Here is a 16413-nt window from a genome sequence, read left to right as displayed (position 1 = left end):
TGCAAAGTAGCAGACCCATTTGTGATTCACGACAGTTCCTAGGTATGCCGGTCATTGTAACTCAACAGGGCTTCTTATTAATAGCCCTTTAAAATATCACATTACTTATCACCTCTGTTTTCCTCTGAAGTTCATTGTTTACTTTTGTGCTTCATAAAACTTGGAAGTTTTTGAAGCACATAAAACACCGAGTGCTCCTTGGGGGGGAAATTAACTCAGTGACAGCAGCCTACTCAGGGATTCCCTTCAGAAGCACTAAACAAGCTACAGTCATTTCAGTCCGGCTTAGAAAGAGAGATAATAAAACGTGTCTGCAGAAAATTTGCAGGCAGAGCTCTTTGCCCATAGATGGGGTTTTTGTCCAAATCCACACTTTTGATGTTCAGCTGCACTGAACCTCTTCCAGTCATCTGTCATTGCTTACATTTTTTGACACAAGCTAATTGTTTGCAGGGCAGGCAAATGGGGAGCAACATGAAAGGACCTTATGCAACCTATGGGAACATGACATAAATCATCCCCCTCAGTAGAAGAGGCTGAGGATGTCTCCATTGCTTAAGCACACATTTACACATTACATTGTCTAATAAGTTCACATGAAATAGCTGTAAAATGTTCGTGAGACGGGGCTGTGGTCCACGGCAGCCTCTGCGCACCGCCTCCCCAGGGTGCAGGGCAGGAGGCAGAAGGGAGGGCACGTGAGGGCTGGTGACGGGCCACCCTCAGCTCCTCACGTGCGGGACAGCCACATGGGAACCCCTGCAAGTTCGGTCTGGGCACCTCTGACTCAGAAGTGCCAACTCGTACTGCGGTGGCTGGTCTGCTTCCTATTTGGGGCACAAAACTATTCTTTAGCTATTAGGTGCCTAAAAGAAATCTGCCCTGTTGTGTCTTCTCTGCGTTGTCTTCTTCTACGCCCCCAAAGCAGCACGCAAATGTCATCCATATCCAGTGTAATTTTGAGTATAAAGTTCTTCAGTTGTATATATACAAGGGAGAGGACAACATTGCTTTCATAATATTTACGGCCTCTGAAAATACTGGACAAAGGAATTACTGCCTACCGCGTACTGTGCATTGACAGACTCTCAGTGACAGACTGAAAGGGCCATACTCTAAAGCATCAGCTCTTATATTTGAAGCATGTCATATACAAAACAAAATAACAACAGAGGTCAAAAAAAGAGAGCCAAAGCTTGTTTAGAAATGGCATTTGAGAAACAAAGCTTATGATGCATGGCTTGACAATTAACAAAATTAATTATTTTTTTGTGGGTTTTGAGCAAACACTTCGCCTGTTATTTAAGCATGCAGTGAAGGGAAAAGCCCTGGAAAGCAGCTGATTTTGATATTTTAATGAGTTGCAACACACAAAGATGACAACCTTGGATGACATTTTAGAGCAGATCGGAAAACTTGACTTCTTTCAGAAACAAGCTCTCTTTGTCTTATGCTTGCTTTCTGCTACCTTCACTCCCATTTACGTGGAGATTTTTTTCCTGGGATTCACCCCCGAGCACCATTGCCACAGCCCTGGCATGGCTGAGCTGAGCCAGCGGTGTGGCTGGAGCCTGGAGGAACAGCTGAATCACACGGTTCCCAAGTGGGGCGGCCGTGGGTTTGGTTTCGGCAGCCGCTGCAGGAGGTACGAGGTGGACTGGAACGCGACAGGCATCAGCTGTGCCGAGCCCCTCGGCAGCCTCGTGGGCAACCGGAGCACCGTCCCCCTCGGTCCCTGCTGGGACGGCTGGGTCTACGACTCCCCAGGGACCTCCCTCGTGACAGAGGTAAGACACAGTTTGTCCAGCAAAATCACTCTTGCCTGCACACCTTGAAGCTAGACGATGCTGGATTGGTAAAGTGTTTTTGGTGCACAGCCTGAGCCTGACTGCTAATAAATAGTGATTAACAAGACTTGCTAGGGACTTAGAGCAAAGATTTATATGAATAAATAATGGGAAATGATTGCTTTTCCTGGGAGGATAATACTGCAAAATTGTCATCAATCAGACAACGGCTATTCTCCTAATTCAGTATTTCAGTCACCAAACTGAGGGTACAACCCCATAGCCCAAACTGAGGAATTGCACATTTGGGTGATAATCCAACAGATACTCACATACAAAGAACAAGGAGTAGAAGATGGGGCTAAATTTGTCAGATAATAAGTTAGCAACAGCAACTTACACTATCTAAAACAGATAGTTTAGAAACTGAAAAACTGTGCAAGCCAGTACTAACAGTCTAAAAGCCATGTAGAGACCTGAAGCATAGGAAGGACCTCAAGAGAGATCTCTTCTACTTGTCCTGCAGTCCCAAATCTGTATTAACTATACCTAAACCATGCCTAGCAGATGTTTCTGTAACCTGTTCTTAAAAAACTCTAACGCTAGATACTTTAGAGCTTCCTTGGGCAGGGTATTCGTATTCCCTTGCTTCGCTATCATCACCATTTACAAAGCAACCCCACCTCACTTTCCCTTGGGACAGATGGGTTGGGGCAGAGAAGAGCACTCCCAGCCATCCTCCACGTCAGTCGAGCTAGGAAAACCGATCTGAGCTGTTTGTTATGGCTCCAGCAAGCTTGTCTGGGTTAGAAAGGTTAAAATAAGCAGCCAAAGATATTCACGCTTCTTTCTAGGCTGAAGTCTAGTTACACCTGAATGAATGTTTCCAGCTGTAGACAAGTTAACACCAGTTTGCCCTCCTCCCCTCACTGGATGCGGGTTGATAACCTGTTAATTGTAAATCAAAAGCAAGTTACAGAGTACAGGTTCACTGCAGAGAAAAGTCAACCAAATCCTGGGCGTTTTGCCAGTGCTAGTGAAGAGCAGGACAGCCATCTCTTGGCTCCCCTCTAGCAGGGCTCACGGCAGCCCCACCACCTCTCATGCCTGACATTGCTTTCACGCAGAGAGGTAATATGAGGTTAGAGGCAAGCCTTGGCATCTGGGAAGGAAGTGATGCTCCAAGTGTCCTCCAAATTCCAGGCAGATAGGTGGGGAGGAGAGGGTGACATTTTTCTGAACTTTCTATTTTTTTCGTTCAAAGTTTCTCCCCCTTTCTCACTCTCCTTATGTGTCACTGTGCAATCATTTTCCAGGGTGTAACTTTTCCACAAAGTCTGGGAAAATCCAGACGAGATGTATTGCAGATGTCAGTTTAAGAGTTTAGAGGGTTTCTTTTCTGGAGCCTGTTTTCTAGTTGTGTGTCATTGGTTTCCTCCCTCCTCGAACAGCCATGGTTTGTGTTGAATGTTCCTGTGCTTCTAACTGATTGCCCTTGCAGTTTAACCTGGTGTGTGAGGACTCCTGGAAGCTGGACCTCTTCCAGTCTTCTCTGAATGCTGGGTTTTTTATTGGCTCCATAAGCATTGGCTACATAGCAGACAGGTATGTATATGTAGACAGATGTGAGATGAACTCTTTCCTCTAGCTAGCTGCTTTCTGCATGTTGCTGAACGACATACACGATTCAAAGAGGAAATGAAGGCAATTAAAACTTGATTCAAAAGGCCTGTGTGTTACTTACAAAGGGGTGGACGGTGCTTTCTAATCCCCTGCTTTCAAAAGCTGTTGTGACCCAGGAATCCACGGAACTGTCCTGGTGTTGCTCCACTTTTACAGCCTTTCAGTGGCTCCATGGGGAATTTGTATATTCACAAGTGAAGAGATTTTGTTTTCTTTCACAGTGGCAAACTGCAATGCGAGCTCAGAGTTTGAGATGAAATTTTAACTCATGCACCAAGAACTATTTGCCCATTTTTGTGATAAAGTTGTTTCACATTAATTTTAACAGTATCCAGACGGCCATAAATCAGTTTCAAAACAGGAGAGTTTTTCTCAGGTACAGAAATAGAAGAAGTTGCTCCTTCTTAAATTTTCTTTGGTCCCTCTTTTTCTCAGTTGGCTCTGTATGTAGCCAGACCTAGACCCCTCATCTCCTCTTTTCCATCACAAATGTCATTGTGCCATTTATCTGCCCAGTGGGGTTTTTTTTAGGTTAGACTCTGAACAAATTTAATGCTTTGTAGCTGACCTTCCTGTGCATGTTTACCAAATTTTTCAATAAAATAGCAAGGGAGGCTGAGAGTGGAATTTGAAGAGGTAAGGTAACACAGGGTGAAAAATCATTCTGTAGAGTCAGTCTATCTTGCAGAAATGTTTTTTTTCTTTGTATTCTCAGAACATGGGGGAGCACAATGAGCAATAGCCTTTTCCTCCCATGCTGATCAGGCCCCAGAATCATCTCTGTTGAATAGATATTGCCACCGTTCCCTTCTTTTCCCTTTCCCCCTCCTCGACGGGGGAAGGTCTACGGGAAGGGGCACAGCCGTCCCCCATAGCAGTTCTGCAGTGTCCCAAAATAAGGATGGGACTGTGTTTGTCTCACTGGTCCCTGCTCCCATGTTTCATTGCAGGCAAACACATCATCGGTTAGGTTGCACACGCCACCTTTGTGGGGAAAGTAGCTACCACAGTCCTCGCTAACCCCAACCTGTCCCTCAACGTGGACAAATCTGCTTGTGAAGAAGCTCACCTATGCATGGATTGGACAGACTGCTTTCCAGTCCTCAGTAAACCATTATCTTACTGCCAGTGAACCAGACCATGTTTTTTTTTAAGCTTTCTACTTAATGCATTTTTCATCAGAAGATAATGATTTATCAAAGTAACTCTTTCTGGCCACATCTTGTCTGTGGCCACACCTTTGGCAAAAAGGTCTCTCAGGTGAAAGACATCAAATGGCTACAGCAGTACTGCAAAGATCCTATATCCAGTCTTCAGTTCTGGTCTGGAGTCCCCTGTCTAATTTGAAGGACAAAGGTTGACATGCTTACGCCAATTTTTGCTTTTCTTCACATGCATTTTGAAAGATCTTGGTTTCTTTTTTGCATCGGAAACACATCAGGCACCCATCATCTCTTTCCCTTAAACCCAAATTATTGTTTTCTGGCCGATCTTCTAGCGAATTTGAATGTATTCTGTCCTTTTTCCCTGAACTGATGCTCAGCTAATGATGCACAGCTTATGGGAGCAAAGGAGGGGATATGTAGCAGCTGCTCATCCAGACACGACAGGACATGAAACAGCAGTGAGCAGATCCCGTGACCATCAGAAGTGCCACTCTTCAGATGACCTTTTCAGCACAGAGATGGATTAAGCAATCATGTTCACTAGCAAAGGCATTTCTTGGCAGCATATGGCTGTGCGAGCCAATAGAAACTGGAGCTCCCAAACCCACAGCCATTTATATCTGAAATGCTCTCTCTCTGTGTCAAGATACTGAGGAGTCTTTTTAGCAAGGCTTATTATCAAACAAAAGTATGAAAAGACATGAGGGAGTAGGATATCATTGTTGCTAAGATAAAGCACATGCATATTATAGCATCAAGGGGTTTTCTACTGCTCTGATCACTGTTCCTCTGCTCATCCTGCCCCAGTTCGCCATGGTGCCTGCACTGCAAGCACCCAAGAGCAATACAAAATCCCATACCCAGAGGCTGTTGTGTTTAGGGCAAAAACAAACCCAGAAGTCTCAAATTTAGTAGAGGGAATGGGAAAAAGGCCTATGAATTCTGTGTGTCCTGGATTTGAGGTATCCATCCTCTTCTTGTTAGACAGCCTGAGTGCAGCTGGAATGCAAGTTTTCCCCTGCATGAGATTGCTGCAACCTGCTGTACTCGGGACAACTCCTGCAAACGTTTCAGGTGCTTCAGGGGAGGTTTCATAAGCTCTTTCCAAATGTGCTTCTATCTGAGGGATTATCCCTACTCATTTACTTGATTGGTCTCTGGGCACACACCCAGGTGCTGACTTTGGCATTCAAGAGTCATAAGTGTCTTGGAAATGGCACCCTTGTGTCCCTAGAGAGCTCCCGAGGTCAGTGCTAACATGCATTTGCACCTCTGCCACTCAGAGCTGGGGCACTGGGAAAGGGCCTTCGCAGAAGAGGGCTCCTCCTATGGTCTGATGAGGCTTTCTTGGGCTGGCCTTTAAGGGAAGTCAAAAATGCCTGTATGTCAGGCTCATGACAGGAGGAAAGTTTGAGCAATGGGATCTGCTGATTTATTGTGGAGAACAGAAGACATGTATTTTGGCTGGCATTTATTATCATGCTATTTTTGTTAGTGGACATTGACTAATTTAATGGGTTTTATAAATCATACTCCTAACTGAATATATATCTCTGTCAGCTGGAAAATAAATGCCTTTCCAGTGTTCCAGTAAGCTTGTTTCTTTTGGAAACAATTTATTTCTGACTATCAGTGAGCCACGGTGATACAGGGAATGAAAAATAACAGGGACGTACAAGACCCTGTTCAAGAAGCACTCAATAGTCAGCCAAGGTTGATGAGAAAATAGGTAACGACCACAGTTATCAAACAGATCCCCATTAAAAAGCTATTGCAGCTCTGCAAGATGGGCTGAAGAGCCACACCAGAGCGTTTCTTGAACTCATTACCTCAGTCATTAACCAGAAGTGAACAACAACCTGAAAACACAGGATGGGGGAGTCCCCTGAGCTTCCATCAAGACGAAAAATGCTGCAAAGGGAAGAGCAGAGGCAGACTCCTACCCAAAATGAACAGAGAAGAGGGGGGCAGGGACCATCTCCAGTCTCTTCAAACACTTTGGCTTGCCACTCTACCCTGCTGGCAGCTGAACCTGTTTCTTCTCTTTTCTTCTTTCGCTCTGCACATTTGGCCACAGACTCTGCCTCCTGGTTACAGTTCCTCCTCATTCGGCCTTGGGGGTTCTCATGGCCTTTGCATCGAGCTACACCCGGTCGGTGATCTTTTGCTTGATACAGGGACTGGTCAGCAAAGGAGGCTGGCTGACAGGCTATGTCCTCAGTTACGACAGCTTGCAATCACACTTTCTGGGGAGGAACCCCCTGTTTAGCAGTAGGGCTGACCCCTGTTGGTGCCATCCGATTTTTAAGGAGCCATGTGTAACAAGAGCAGACAGCGACACTGTGCTATTCATTGCCATACTGCACCTCTTTGCTTAAATGGAGGTGTTTATGACCCAGGCTTGCACCAGCTCGTAGACTTAAATGGAATAATTAGGAGGCAGCTCTGAAAACTGGGGAGCGTTCATACCTGGAGAGGCACTTGCCAAAATGAAGGACAAGGTCTAGAGACAAGAACTAATTGAAAATGCTGCGAAGATGTATGACACTTTTCTAGGAAAGGCAGCAAGTGGTGCTGTGAGAGATAACACCTGTGTTTCACAGCCTTGGTGCCAAATCGATTTTTGCTGTGCTGTTTCACATGCCTGGCGGGGGGGAGGCTCTGTTCCCAAGCTGTACGGGAGGAGGAAGACGGAGGCAAGCAAGTGCCAGCTGTCTATTTTATTTTCCCATCTAGTTCTTAGCTAGAAGGAGTGGGAGGAAGAAAGCAACCTTTGCCCCTTGTTGATGGGTGATGGCCTGACACCCTCGAAGGCAGGGGCAAAGTCCCCAGCTGACTGGCGGAGGAGGAAGGGTCAGGACTTGCCCTGTGCTCTACACCAGGCACCCAGACCTGCTCTGCTTTCCCATCCAAACCCACGCCCGCGCACCATGCTGCAAGGGCACGGCTAAGCATAGGGGCTCCACGTGGTTTTAGCTGGCAGGAGCTTTAGAGTCCCCCCGGCTCTCCAAAACGATTTATTTTCTCTGTGCCTCATTGTAACTTGTCCTAGTAGTTACAGAATTTGTTGGCTCAAACTACCGGAGGGCAGTGGGCATCACTTACCAGATTGCCTTCAGCCTAGGACTCCTCGTCCTCACCGCCCTGGCTTCCGCGCTTCCGCACTGGAGGTGGCTCCAGCTCGTGGTCACACTGCCCAGTTTCTTCTTCCTGCTCTGCTATTGATAAATGCCCGCTGTTAGAGCTCCCAGCAACACCAAGCCAAAAACAAGGGACTGTAACTGGGAGCTGAGGCTTCTCTGTAGAGATCGGCGATAACGCTACACGTAGGATTTCTAAGATGACATCTGATCAGATCTGGCATTTTTCTGTTGTTCTGTTCCCCCTGCCCAGGGCTTTAGTCTGAATCACCTAAGAGCAGGGGACTGCCTGCAACATGTTGTAATGCTCCTGTGTTTGGAGACCTTGCCACCCATCACAAACTAGTAAGTTGTTATTTCTTGAACAGTACTTGAGATACTGTGAGAAGTGAGTTTTTCTAATCATTGATTAAAATTGCCTTTTTTTTAATGCAATCAACAGCCTTTTGTTGACTATTTGCAAAAAATTTGAGTGAAGACACTCCTTAGAAAATTCCATAACCAGATCAGGGAACAGATTTGGAAGGGGTTTTTTGTTTGGGTTTGCTGGTTTTTTTTAAAGGTTATTTTTAACATGGAGAAGCTGAAGGATCAGGTTTGCAGCTGTTCTTTTCTATATCCACAGACTGTTAGCCATTTCTAAAACATGTCAACAGAATTTATCTCAGACTAATGTTTCCAAACTACAATAAACTGGGTTTAGCCTTAAAAAAAAAAAAAATTAAAAAATCAGGCTCTGTTGTCATTCAAGTGGAGCACAAATCAGAGTGCAATCACTGACAGACACAGCTACTCCTGAGTTCAACACTGCCCATGGATATTCAATACACTGTACAATCCTAGCCTGAGAAACTCAGTTCCATTTTCATTTTCTGTGTACCAGTAATGTGCATTTTCCTTCCCTGTAGCTGTCACGCTTACATGTGTTGCAGGTGTCTGCCTGAGTCTCCCAGGTGGCTCGTAGCTGAAAAGGAAAATGACAAAGCTATGGAAGTTATTAAGCACATCGCCAAGGGAAATAAGCAGCAGCTACCTCTCTCTTTCCAGGTGACTGCACTGCATTTGCTGCATATATGCAAACCTCGAGGCAAATAATGTTATGAGTTTAGGATTGTTTTGGGTTTAGAGTAAGGAGCAGCTTGGCGACCAAAAGCACTGCAGTTCCCTAAAGCAAAGGTAAGTGAGTTTTCTTCTCTTTGACTGCCTAGGACCTTTGCAGAGCATATTCGGGAAAAGAGGCTTGCAAAAATAGCCAACAGGCAAGAAAAATTCTTCCTTTAAGTAGTGTCAATCAACAGTAAACTCACCAAATCTCATGACTTAAAATTCCAGAACATTGTTCTTATTCATTGTTTTTTTAAATGCTGCTTCATGCCATGCAACAGCCTCATACACATGGCTACACAGATATGAAGACTGTCTATATAAATTTTCATGTTTCCTTTCCCCAAAACACTCTAGAGAGGTTATTTTGCTCACAGTTACTTAACTGGCAAATGAAAACCCTCATCCTCCCATTAATCCAGAGGAAAATATTCGTTGCAGCGCTCACCACCCTCTCCCCTGCCCACTGTAATCTCTTGTCCTGTCGTTTGTGCTCCCAGAATCTCAACTCCGAAAATTAACATGGAGAAAAACTGAAACCTTCATTTCTAGACCTGGTCAGGACACCTCAGATGAGAAAACACACGTTCATTTTGATGTACAGTTGTTAAGGGAAGGCTTTTGCAGCCCAAATGGAGGTGTGTGATTCGGTGCCCTAAATCGTCATCATCAATTTAAGCCTGTTTTGCTCCCAACCAGCTGCAAATCTCAGTTCTTTGCACAAACTCTCTCCCAAAGGGTTTGGCTTCACTTGCACCCTGTTCTCTGCCCAGGTTCACGAGCTCCGTCCTCTACCAGGGGCTCATCATGCACATGGGAGTAGCTGCTGGGAACTTGTCTCTGGATTTCCTCTATTCTGCTCATCGAGTTCCCAGCCGCCTTCGTCCTCATGCTAACACTGGATCGCATTGGCTGTTGCTACCCCTGGGCTGCGGCAAATGTGATGGCAGGTGGTGCTTGCCTCGTTACAGCATTAGTCCCAGACAGAGAGTCATGCAAACCTCCTCCGTCAATGAATTCTCTCCCTGTCTCTTGGTTATTGCCCTGGAAAATGGAAAACAATCCTTGCTAACCTGGCCCATGTCACTATTGTGATCCAATGAAGACCAATACCATAAAAGTTAAGGTATGTCCCACCATCAGCATTTATACCAGCTAATGAGAGGCTGGAGAAATGGGGTGAATTCAGTCTCCAAAATGGCATCAAGTCAGATGGCAAGTCTGCAGGTACTAGATCACGAAGCATGACATGTTAAGTCCACAATTTTTGTCTGGCCTAGAATTTGGTTTTGAATGCACATTCAGGGTTTTCATCCAAAAATCTCCACGTTTTCTGTTTTTAAAAAGGAAAAATGTATGGGCACACTCATACACTTAAACACCTCTGGGTACAGTAAGTGCTTTCTGCCATCAACAGGGCTGCTGCCATGAATGCAGGATGTTGAGCAACCATAGTGACAGGCACTTGGCTTTTGTTTAGCTAAGCGTTCCCTCCCAGGCTATAGTCTCAAAGCAATGTGTCCCTTAAGGGCCACTGAATGAAACATCTTTCCTTTTTCTTTATGGAATACAACTCAACTGAAACCACAGACATAACAGTGCCAAACAACTATCAGTTCAGGGAGGGACATGGACAAAACCACAAAATGTTATGGGAAAATGTCATAGGCAAAAAACCCAAAGGGTCCAGACAATGGAAACTCATTTTAACTCATTTTTAACATTGCATAACGTTGCTACTGGGGAGTGCAGGGGCTGTGCGAGGGACCACTGGGCTTTGCTGGGGGAGCACAGGGGTGCGAGTCCCGTGGCCCTGCAGCTGCTGCTTGTGCCAGGGCATGGGGAGCAGCAGCGCCCAGGCGAGCGCCTTGCACCAGGGACAGGTACAGCCAGTGAAGATGCTGCTGCCAACCCAGCTCAGACCATGGTTTAACACCCTGCCGGGCTTGGCAGCAGCACCCACCAGCAGAGACCCCAGCCTTCCCCGCTTGCCTGTGTCGGCACCCAGCCCCGAGCTGAGCCTCCTTCAAAGCCCATAGCCCAAAGTCCAGCCCTCCAGAAAAGGGTTGTTTTTCACCCAGGCCAGTTCTGCGGGGGGGTGGGGGTGGGCAGAGCCCCTGCACGGAGGCAGGAATGGCCCCGGATTCCCACAGCTGCAATTGCTGCAAACCACATGCAGCAGTGGCTGGTGTCTCAGCTCTGGAGAGGCTCTGCTGGCAGGGCTTACTGGCAGCTATGGGTCAGTAAAATACTGCCCTGGGCTTGATGTGTCCCTCAGCTGGCTAAATGAGGGAGAAACTCAATGCTTCAGGTGTGCTCATAGCTGAAACATCTGAAGCCATGATCCAAGGTCAGTTTGGGATCTAAAAGCCCACGTGGCACACAGAGGTGTCCTGGACTGACTCTACGTGCAGGGCTGGGATGTTCATTTATTTGCAGCAGACATCTGTAGCTCCAGGTGTGAAAGCAATTGTAGAGCACACACTGAGAGACAGGGAGGCAACACAAACTTGTCCCGGCCTGAAAGCCGTCAGAAGCCTCTGTGCAAAAGTACGGAGTATCTTGCTGACAAGCAGATTTCAGCTACCAAACAATGCAGCTGCCCTCTGTTTAGTTTTATTGCAAGCAAGAAATGGTGTCTTGCATAAGGTTTTGGATAACCCAAACTACTTTGTATCATTGATTTTTCTTCTCTCTGACAGCAAGCTAGCAAAGTCTCAGGTCTTGGTTATTTGCTTGAATCACAAGACAATTGCATTATAAATTCTTTACTGAGTGAAATGGAACACCATCATGTGCTGTCCTCTTGACCTTTCATGACAGCAAACTTACTGTTTCTTTAAATTAAATCTTTAATGCTGTTTTATGTCAAGAGCAGAAAAAAACCTGGTTTTGTATTCCATCCTTAATGTGCACAATGCCTTTCCAGCTCTTTATTGACTTAAAATGACTGCAGTTTGCTTGGGCAGGATGGGAATTACCATGTGCTATGAAATTATTTGCTTAGTAAATCCTGAGTTGTGTCCAACATTTCTCAGCTAAGTGCACCATCTTCCGTTAGCTGGTAAAAGTACCGGGTGTTTCTCTGGGAGAGACTGCGAGAGGCCGACTCAAGGCTGTGGATGCAGCTTAGAAGCCTGTGGCTCATGCCCTGCCCTGGAAAAGGAGTTTGCGTGTGTAAAACACACCTTGCAAAGGTGGAGGAGAGCTGCTGAGTGGTGCAGCAGAAACCCACTGCCTTCCCTGGCCAAAGCCCCTTTCCCCGCTTCTGAGCCCAGCACTGAAGCAGCAGGTTTCTGAAGGGATGTGTAAGAAACCTTCCCAGACACCCTTCAGGCTCCCCTTCCAGTGCAGTTAAGTGAACCAGAAGTCAAATGCTCATTAACATCTCTCCTCCAATACAGGGCTAAGTCTTAATGTCTTGCCTTGTCTAACTCTCTCCCTCCGCACCCATTTCATCTTGTGGTATTTGGCCACGGGAGAATGCTCTGCCTGTTTTCCCTTTTGATTACGTTCACCACGATAGGGGCCTGGCCTTTTTAAGCCCCTTCATAAGCTCCGGGGTGTTATCTGTCTTTTCCTCCCTGAGGCTCATGGCCCATCCCTCCTCCCATCAGCTGCAAATCCCCTGGACAGGGTGCTGACCCCGTCATCCTGGCAGCAGGGGTGCGCGAACCCTTGTGGGTCCTGCCGGGGTGCTGGGGTGCAGAGCTGGATGAAAAAGTTTAGCCCTTTCTGCAGTGAAGGGGACCCCATGTTTTTGGGACAGCTCTTTCAAGCTTTGACCTCCTCCTGCTGAGCCCTTCCCAAGGGAGGAACGTCTTTGGGTTCTGCTCCTCTCACCTGCAGCGTGGTTACAGGACCTGAGGTCCGAGCAGGATGGCCTCTTGTCTCCCTACACAAAAGTCACACTCCACCTTTTTCTGGCACCTTAGGGGGCCCAGTCTGTCAAGGATGCCGTGGCAATTTAGGATGGCAAAGCAGCATGTCAGCCCTAATGATAAAGCTGCTATCCTAAAAAAAGGGCTGCCTTGAATGTCTGCTACTGCATGTATTCAAATCGGTGTGCCTGCATGCACCGTCTGCCCTGAGTACGGTCATAGCAGGGTCTAAAACTAATCAGAAGGTGAAATTGGCCAGGTGGGCTGACAGCAACCTTTCATGCATGTCCTAATCTAAAAAATTAGGACATCCCCCTAAAAGTGGGGATGACAGCTAGTGTCACCCCAGTCCCATGCCAGCTGGACAACCAGAGCCCAAACCTGTTTCCTTTGCATTGTGTGCACAAAGCAAGGGAGCCAGACCACCTCTGGGTCTATGGCCCAGGATGGCTTTCCACGCCTCAGATGCACCTCAGAAACATCAGCAATTACTCTGAAAAATGAGAATCACGTATATAAAAAGCCAAGCATTATTATCACTTTGAGGCGTCCTTATTCAATCGTCAGGGAAGCTGTGTCTCAATGAGAATTAATTTGGGACTTGGAATTAAACTCAGGCATGACCTTTGCGTTGCCTTTGTGATCCTTGTTCTGAGTTTGCAGCTGTGATTGGTTTAATCGACAGTGGCTTGGTTTTGTTCCTACCTGAGATGACGGGAAAGACTCTGCCTGAGACCATCGAAGATGCTGAAAATCTGCAAAGGTATGGCATTAAGCATCCTCCTGCAGAGCAGAGTAACTCTCCTTTACATCTGCAAAATCTGCTAAAAAACCCCATTTATTGTACATCTCCGAGGATCTGTTGAGTTTTGTTGTAGACATATAAACACAGTGGATGGCTGGTGGGTAACTCATCCCTGATGGCAATATCAGGCTCTGGGCTCTCCTGTATGATCTGACCAGAATCTGCTAACACCTTATGGGGGAGCTAGACAGTAAGAGAAGGCATGGAGGGCGCATTCATAGGCCATCTGAAAAGCATCGATCTGGGCTTCGATTGCTCCTTAGGCAGGGCGTACAGCCACTCCTGCCTCGAGAGGCATCCATCAGCATGGGGAAGTGCGTCCTCCCTGCCACGGCCAGCCACTGCCGGCGGCTGAAGGTTGCTTTTGAGCAGGAGAGCACCTTGGCACGGTGGCAGGAGCTTTCAGCAGCTCATTCAGCCATCCTATTTGCCCAGGGAAGGTGAGGCAGAGGGGCAAAGGCACAGCTCCTCGGGGAAAGGCAAGCAGGTTGATGGCATTGAAACCCTATTCGAGCTGGCTGTTGTACCTGTGCAAAGTAAAGCCAGGGAACACAACCCTTGGTCACACCATCCTCCTGAAAACTTAGCAGTCCCATCTAAGCGGCTGTGGCTGCCAGCTGCACCCCATGTGTGCCTGGGGGTGCTCACCACCCTGGTCTTACCTCCCATACGCAGCTGTGCCAGTGAGGGGACCACTGATGTCCCCAGAAATGCTCACACTTGATGGGGAGAAAGCTGGCTGAGGTGTGGTTTTAAATTTGGGAAGCAATGCAGGGAATGTCCTGTGGTTTCAGTGCTTTCTCCTTCTGGCATGACTCACACCTGCTGGAGCAGGTCTCAGGCTGAGGAAAGAGTTCCACAGGTACTGAAGGAGCTGCTCAGATTTACTGAAGCTGATGCAAAGCCAAAAGACACTCGGCCTGTAGGAGGAAAAGGGCCCAGCCTGGCCAGAAAGGGATGGCAATGTAGCACAGGGTAGAGCATGGAGATGTTGCCTCTAGGAAAAGTTAGGAAGTCCATACATGCAGCCACACACCCAGACATTACTTTAGAAACCACCTAGAATAACAGTTTTTATAGTAGGAAATGCCAGACTTAAAGTTACTAATGCTACCTTTGTGATAGGATTTCCAGACAGCAGCGCAGCTGCAGTGAGGCCACAGAAAGTCTCCAATTTACTCCTTACTCTGCTGCTCTTCAAAATAATCTAACCTCATTTGAAAAATTGCCAGTGATGAGACATCTGTTAAACCTAGTTTTTAATGAACGTAAGCATATGGATTATTTGGTGGATCATGCTGTTAGCCACCAGGAGCATCATCTGCCTTTTCGCTTTTCTTTCCGCAGGCAAGAGAGAAGCAAAGAAAAAATGATTTATCTCCACGTTCTGACTTCCAAAGCTGCCCCCAAGTAAGAATCATAGAATCATTTAGGTTGGAAAAGACCTTTACGATCATCAAGTCCAACCATTAACCTAGCACTGCCAAGTCCACCACTAAACCATGTCCCTAAGCACCACATCTACACATCTTTTAAATACCTCCAGGGACGGAGACTCAACCACTTCCCTGGGCAGCCTCTTCCAATGCTTGACAACCCTTACAGTGAAGACATTTTTCCTAATATCCAATCTAAACCTCCTCTGGTGCAACTTGAGGCCATTTCCTCTCATCCTATCGCTTGTTACTTGGGAGAAGAGACCGACCCCCACCTCTCTACAACCTCCTTTCAGGTAGCTGTAGAGAGCGATAAGGTCTCCCCTGAGCCTCCTTTTCTCCAGGCTAAACAACCCCAGTTCCCTCAGCCGCTCCTCATCAGACTTGTGCTCTAGACCCTTCACCAGCTTCGTTGCCCTTCTCTGGACACGCTCCAGCACCTCAAGGACCCATTTTGCCCCAGATCTGCCTTTGTTGGGGCAGGAAAGCAGAGGGGGGCCGGCAGAGCAGCCGTAGCAAGCCCAGCCTTCAACCCCACATGCAGGGGACAAGCCAGGCCAATGCAGTGATCTTTTCCCCATTCCACTCTCCCAGCTGCCAGCCATCTGTGGCTTGGGGACTTCCTGAGCCAGAGGTCATCTGCCCACATTTCTGCTTCTGTGCCTTGTGGACTGTCCTTCCATGAATTTTTCTATTTGCCTTCTACACGCATTCATGCTTCTGGCATCCCAGGGCATCTGGCAGCAGCAACTTGTAGGGCATGAGTGGGAAATTCATGAAGGAACACTTTCTTCTGCTTGTTATAAAACTAAAAATCTCTGTGGGCTGCTCACTCACAGCTCATTTCTGAGCAGGAGTACATTTGTGAGCCCAAGTCACCTCCTCCAAGCTACACCTGATTCTGCATGAAAGCAAGCATATAGACAGTAACTGATTTAATGTCACAATTCCTCCTACACCCCTTAAAATCTTGGCACTGTCGGTTGGTCTATGGCTCCTGATGCCCAGCAGGTCGGCTTCGTGAGACAGCTCCTGCTGCCCAGCAGCGAGCACTGCCACTGCAGAGCCCGCTTCAGGAGCCCAGGGCATCCAGAAGCCCCTCTTCCCTCCCAGTTTACTCCTTTTCTTCCAGAGAAATCAGTACCAAAAAAAAGTACTTCTAAGTCCAGACTGGCTTTTATGCTTTGGCATCACAGATTTTGACTGGATATTAGGCAAGCTGGAAAACGAAAAGGAAGGTGAAGAGGAGTTGGAGGCAGCGAAGCCTCACGACATGGGGGGCTGCATGCAACTACAACTTCATTAGGGATCAGTGGGAGAAAGCCCCATCACAGACACCCACTGGGAGTGGCATGAACAATAACAGGACACTGCATATTAAAGAATATTCACGTTTGTGTTTATGCATGTT

General features: G+C 47.0%; 1 pseudogene; it reads left to right on the top strand.

Annotated features, from left to right (window-relative positions):
- Positions 1-1376: 1376 nt before the first annotated feature.
- Positions 1377-14980, top strand: LOC140649889 (solute carrier family 22 member 2-like; annotated as a pseudogene).
- Positions 14981-16413: the final 1433 nt, after the last annotated feature.

Source organism: Ciconia boyciana, chromosome 3, assembly GCF_034638445.1.
Source record: "Ciconia boyciana chromosome 3, ASM3463844v1, whole genome shotgun sequence".
Classification (NCBI taxonomy): Eukaryota; Metazoa; Chordata; class Aves; order Ciconiiformes; family Ciconiidae; genus Ciconia; species Ciconia boyciana.
This window is presented reverse-complemented; position numbering and strand designations above follow the sequence as displayed.